This window comes from Herpailurus yagouaroundi, unplaced genomic scaffold (genome assembly GCF_014898765.1).
Source record: "Herpailurus yagouaroundi ecotype Mexico unplaced genomic scaffold, PumYag 186, whole genome shotgun sequence".
NCBI classification, from domain to species: domain Eukaryota; kingdom Metazoa; phylum Chordata; class Mammalia; order Carnivora; family Felidae; genus Herpailurus; species Herpailurus yagouaroundi.
Window position 1 is genome coordinate 49,188,533 of NW_024412417.1, and position 6,000 is coordinate 49,194,532.

Below are 6,000 nucleotides of genomic sequence, written 5' to 3' on the forward strand. Positions count from 1 at the left end.
TTCGTCAATCCCGTAGAGGAGGTCATTTTATATAATAATTATTCTCATATTTGTCTAAAAGATAAGGGCCCCTAAAAACGTAATTACAAAGCTATTATCACCCGTGAATGTTAATGATTATCCTTTATTATCAAATGTAGGAAACTCTTTTTTTTAAATGTAAAAATACATCATGAGTTTACAGTGATATTTCAAATTTAGAGCTAGGTGGCTATTAATTTTTAAAATTTTATGTTTGTATCTTTTTTCCCCCTCATATTTAGAATCTTGGAGGGCGTCTAGGTGGCTCACTCAGTTGAGCATAGGACTCGTGGTTTCAGCTCAGGTCATGATCCCAGGGTGGCGGGATCCAGCCCTCTGTCCGTCTCTACCCTAATCAAGGAGTCATTTAAGAGTCAGTCTGTTTCTCCTTCTGCCCCCCTCCCCCACTTGCACATGCATTGTCTCTAATTAAAAAAAAAAAAAAAAATCTTGGATCCTGATTATCTTAACACAAGGATTTACTTTATTATTTATATATATATAATTATGTCAGAATAACAATGCCAATATTACTAATGGTATGGTTATTGAAAAGTGTAACATTCTTTTGCAGTTCTTTCTGTTGTTAGGTTATATCCCATGCTTTAAAGTAAATTAAGGGCCGCTTGGGTTGGTTAAGCGTCCAACTTTGGCTCAGGTCATGAGCTCACGGTTTGTGAGTTTTGAGCCTGGCGTTGGGCTCTGTGCTGACAGCTCAGAGCCTGGAACCTGCTTCAGATTCTGTGTCTCCGTCTCTATCTGCCTCTCCCCAGCTTGCATTCTGTTTCTCTCTCTCTCTCTCTCAAAAATAGATATAAAACTTTAAAGTCAATGAAAATAATTTGTTTCTGTGGGGTTATATATACTGGTTCATTTGTTTCATTTTGCTTATGCTCTTTAGGGCTAAGTTTTTCAGATTTTTAAAAAAATGTTTGAGAGAGAGCATGATGGGGGAGGGGCAGGGAAAGAGGGAGAGAGAGAATCTCAAGCAGGCTCCACACTGTTAGTGCAGAACCTGATGTGGGGCTCCATGTCCTGGATAGTGAGATCATGACCTGAGTCAAAATCAAAATGCTTAACTGAGCCACCCAGGCGCCCCTCAGGTCTTTTTTTTTTTTTTTTTTTTTTTATGATTTTATTTTTAAGCAATCTCTACACCCAACCTGGGGCTTGAACCCACAACCCTGAGATCAAGAGGGGCATGCTCCACTGACTGAGCCAGCCAGGTGCCCCCAAATTTTCAGGTTTTTATAAAAATTTTTTCATGATTATGTAAAACATGTATATGGCTCCAAAGTCAAGTCTACAAAACAATGTACATTCAGAGAAGTCTGACTTCTCTCCCTGTCCCCACAAACCTGTTACCTTCCTCTCCCTATCAGTAAGCATTTTTTTTTTAAGTGTATTGATTTATTTTGTGAGAGACTGCAAGTGGGAGAGGGGGAGAGAGACAGGGAGATGGAGGATCCAAAGCAGGCTCTGTGCTGACAGCAGACAGCCCAATGCAGGGCTCAAACTCCTGAACTGTGAGATCATGACCTGAGATGAAGTCAGATGCTTAACTGACTGAGCCACCCAGACTCCCCCGTATCTACTGTTCTGCATTTTGGCTTTTGCACCTAACAGTATCTTGGAGACCTCTCATTAGCAGTGTCTAGGGATATTCCTTGTTCCTTTTTGCAGCTGTAACTCCCTTCTTTTGTGAATGTACCATAGAGTATTCAACTAGTCAGCTATTACTGGACATGTGGGTTGTTTCCTGTCTTTTCCTATTAAACTTAGTGCTACAGTGAATAGTCTTATGCAGATCTTTGTATAGTTCTGCCAGTTTAATTTTGGGTTAGATTCCTAGAAATTGCCTGGTCAGCAGGCATTTGTAATTTGTTTTTGCTGTATGTTGCCCAGTTCCCTTTTTTAGGGGTGCACCATCTTGCATTCCCACTGTGATGTGTCCTCACAGCCTTGTAAGCCAAGTATTTTGTCAAATATATGTAATCTTCCTATCTGAGAAGAATAGCATCTCAGTGTGGTTTCCTTTTGCATCTTTTTTTTTTTTGTGTGTGTGGATGGAGTCAGGCATCTTTTCATATATTTAAGCATCATCTTCACTTATTTGTCTGTGAACTTGCTTCTTTTCCTAGTTGGTGGTCTCTTCCCTCTGGTTTTAGAAATGCTATTATGTTACCCCTTTGTGACATAAGTTGCAGATATTTACAAAATTCTATTATCAATACACCAATTTATCAGTTAAGATTAAAAATTACAAAATAAGCCCTGTATAGTTTTTTTTGATGCAACCCAACAAATTAATAAGGAATTTGATACCAGAGAGATGGTTATAAAGAATAGTCTTCAAACTACATTTTAATTTCTGTTATCTAAACCTAATTTCATTAACTATCAGTACTCAGTTCATCCTCGATGTAGCTAATGTTCATAGTTTACAGGATACTTAGAAATGCCATGTTCAGAGGAAATTTCTTAGGGGAAAATACAGTATAAAGCCGATAATATATTGTTTAAAATATTTTAAAAATTGCAAAAATATTTTTTAAATATTAAAAAAATTTACTGCTGTTTTTCTTTTTTATGGCTTTATTGGGGTATGAATTGAAAATACTTTAAGTATACACTTGGATGAAAATTTCAACATAAATATATACCTGTGAAACCATCACCACAATCAAGATAATGAACATATCTATTAGCCCTAAGTGCATCCCCAGTGTTGCTGGTGATTGATCTGCTTTCTGTCACTTTAGCTTATTTTGCACTTCCTGTATATCTGATTAGATATAAATGGAATCCCAAAGTAGATATTTGGGGGGATGTGTGGGTCTAACTTTCTTCACTCAGCATAATTATTTTGATTTTTATCCTTATTACTGTATATAGCAATAGTTTTTTTTTCTTTTCTTTTTTTTTTTTTTACTCTTGGGTAGTATTTCATTGTAAGAATATACCACAACTTGTTTATCCATTTATCCACTTACCTGTTAATGGACATTGGGTTGCCATTTTTTGGCTACTGCAACTAAAACTGCTACAAACATTTATGTACAAATCTTTGTGTAGACCTATGTTTCACTTCTCTCGGGTTTACATCTAAAGTGGCTTGGCTGGGTGGTATCGTAGATGTGTGTTTAACTTTTTAAGAAACTACCAACCTCTTGTCAAAGTGTTTTTACTACTTTGCCTCCCCAAGCAGATGTGACAGCTATAGTTGCTCTACATATTGCCCACATTTGGTGGAGTCATTTGTTTTGAAAATGGCCATTCTAGGGGATGTGGGGTGGTGTCTTGCCGTTTACCTTGCATTTTTCTAGTGTTTAATGATATTGAGTGTCATTTCTTGTGCTTACTAGCCATCTGCGTATATTCTTTGGTGAAGTGCCGATTCAAATGTTTTGTCCATTTTTTACTGGATCATTTGTCTTCTAATTGAGTTGCAGGACTTCATTATAGCATGGGATACAGGTCATTTGTTGGGATATATGTTTTGCAAATATTTTCTCCCAGTTTGTGCTTTGCTTTTTCATTTTATTTCATTTTGAGGAGCAAAAGTTTTAAAATTGATGAAGTCCTGTTCATTGATTTCCTCCCTTGAAATTTCATGACTTTTTGTATCCTATTCAATAAATCTTTGCCAAAGTTAAAATCACTAAGGTTTTCTATTATGTCTTCTTCTGGAAGTTTCTTTTTTTAATTTTTAAAATGTTTATTTATTTATTGTTTTCGAGAGAGAGCATGAGTGGGGAGGGGCAGAGGGAGAGGGAAACAAAGAATCTGAAGCAGGCTCCAGGCTCTGAGCTGTTAGCACAGAGTCTGACGCAGGGCTCGAACCCACAAACCGTGAGATCATGACCTGAGACGATGTGGGACGCTTAACCAACTGAGCCACCCATGTGTCCCATGGAAGTTTCTACTTTGCATTTTTGGTTGACGATATATTTTAATTCTTATATATGATGCGGTGTAAGGGTTGAGGTTCAGTTTGTTGGTATATGGTTATTCTATAGTCCAAGCACCATTTGTTGAAAATAAAGCCCTAATTTAAAAATAATCATTTAGGGACACCTGGGTGGTTCAGTTGGTTAAGTGTCCGACTTTGCCTCAGGTCATGATCTCATGGTTCATGGGTTCCAGCCCTGCGTCAGGCTTTGTGTGGAGAGCTCAGGTCCTGGAGCCTGCTTCGGATTCTGTGTGTCCCTCACTCTCTGCCCCTCCCCCTCTTGCCCTCTGTCTCTCAAAAAATAAAAAATAAAATGTTAAAAAAAATGTTTAAACAGGATTTATTTTGTTATATGATGTGAAGAATGGATCTAATTTTATTGTTTTTCTAAATGGCTATCTAGTTATCCAAAACACTACATATTTTGAAGTTTATCCTTTCCCCATGGATTTGAGATGCTACCTTTTACTTATATCAAATTTCCATATGGGAATGGTCTTCTCTTTTTTAAAATAATTAAAAAAATTTTTTTTATTTAATTTAAAAATTTTTAATTTAAAAACAATTTTTTTCAACGTTTTTTATTTATTTTTGGGACAGAGAGAGACAGAGCATGAACGGGGGAGGGGCAGAGAGAGAGGGAGACACAGAATCGGAAACAGGCTCCAGGCTCCGAGCCATCAGCCTAGAGCCTGACGCGGGGCTCGAACTCACGGACCGCGAGATCGTGACCTGGCTGAAGTCGGACGCTTAACCGACTGCGCCACCCAGGCGCCCCTTAATTTTATTTTTTAAAATTTACATCCAAATTAGCATATAGTGCAACAATGATTTCAGGGGTAGATTCCTTGGTGCCCTTTACCCATTTAGCCCATCCCCCCTCCCACAACCCCTCCATTAACCCTCTGTTCTCCATATTTAAGAGTCTCTTATGTTTTGTCCCCCTCCCTGTTTTTATATTACTTTTGCTTCCCTTCCCTTAGGTTCATCTGTTCTGTATCAAAGTCATCATATGAGTGACTCCATATATATATATATATATGTATATATACATATATATGTATATATATATGTGTATATATATGTGTGTGTGCATATATATATATGTGTGTGTGTGTGTGTGTGTGTATATATATATATATACACACACCACATCTTTATCCATTCATCCATCGATGGACATTTGGGCTCTTTCCATACTTTGGCTATTGGTGATAGTGCTGCTGTAAACATTGGGGTGCATGTGTCCCTTCGAAACAGCATACCTGTATCCCTTGGATAAATACCTAGTAGTGCAATTCCTGGGTCATAGGGTAGTTCTATTTTTAATTTTTTGAGGACCCTCCAGACTGTTTTCCAGAGTGGCTGCACCAGCTTGCATTGCCACCAACAATGCAAAAGAGATCCTCTTTCTCTGCATCCTCGCCAACATCTGTTGTTGCCTGAGTTGTTAATGTTAGACATTCTGACAGGTATAAGGTGGTATCTCATTGTGGTTTTGATTTGTATTTCCCTGATGATGAGTGATGTTGAGCATTTTTTTCATGTGTCAGTTGGCCATCTGGATGTCTTCTTTGGAGAAGTATCTATTCATGTCTTTTGCCCATTTCTTCACTGGATTATTTGTTTTTTGGTGTTGAATTTGATAACTTCTTTCTAGATTTTGGATACTAACCCTTTATCTGATATGTCGTTTGCAAATACCTTCTCCCATTCTGTCGGTTGCCTTTTAGTTTTGCTGATTGTTTCCTTCACTGTGCAGAAGCTTTTTAGTTTGATGAGGTCCCAATTGTTCATTTTTGCTTTTGTTTCCCTTGCCTCTGGAGACGTGTTGAGTAAGAAGTTGCTGCGGCCCAGGTCAAAGAGGTTTTCGCCTCCTTTCTCCTCGAGGATTTTGGTGGCTTCCTGTCTTACATTTAGGCCTTTCATCCATTTTGAGTTTATTTTTGTGTCTGGTGTAAGAAAGTGGTCCAGGTTCGTTCTTCCGCATGTTGCTGTCCAGTTTTCCCAGCACCACTTGCTGAAGA